A 467-nucleotide genomic window follows, 5' to 3' on the forward strand; every position below is an offset into this window, starting at 1 on the left:
AAAAATGTCCAAGATGATGGAGACAGTGCTACCAGGTCTCTGGGCTCTGAACATACGAGAATACCTCTCGAAACATGCCAGATTCGAACCAGAACATGCCCAAAACCATGCCTGAAAGAAATAACAAATGCCATCTTTTATTAGCTATTTCTATGCTCCAGACATTTTTTGATTCAAAGCAAAAGCTTCAACCCGCTGTACGTCGAGTGAGTCTCGTCATTATAACAGCTTGATATTATCTATTACTTCTTAGAATAAGGCAGGCGTGGCCTGGTAACACGCTCAAACTATTTTTTTTTTAAAATGTTTGGTTAATCTTTGGGTAATGTTTTGCCAATCTGCAACCTTCTTCCAATCTGAGCGATCCAGAGCAAACCCATAAAAAACATGAAAAATATGATGCCAGAAGCAGTCCAAAACTGGATACGACAAAACTGTCATGTAAATTTGACCCAGAACATTTAGGA

Source organism: Tigriopus californicus, chromosome 1 (assembly GCF_007210705.1).
Source record: "Tigriopus californicus strain San Diego chromosome 1, Tcal_SD_v2.1, whole genome shotgun sequence".
Taxonomy (NCBI): Eukaryota; Metazoa; Arthropoda; class Copepoda; order Harpacticoida; family Harpacticidae; genus Tigriopus; species Tigriopus californicus.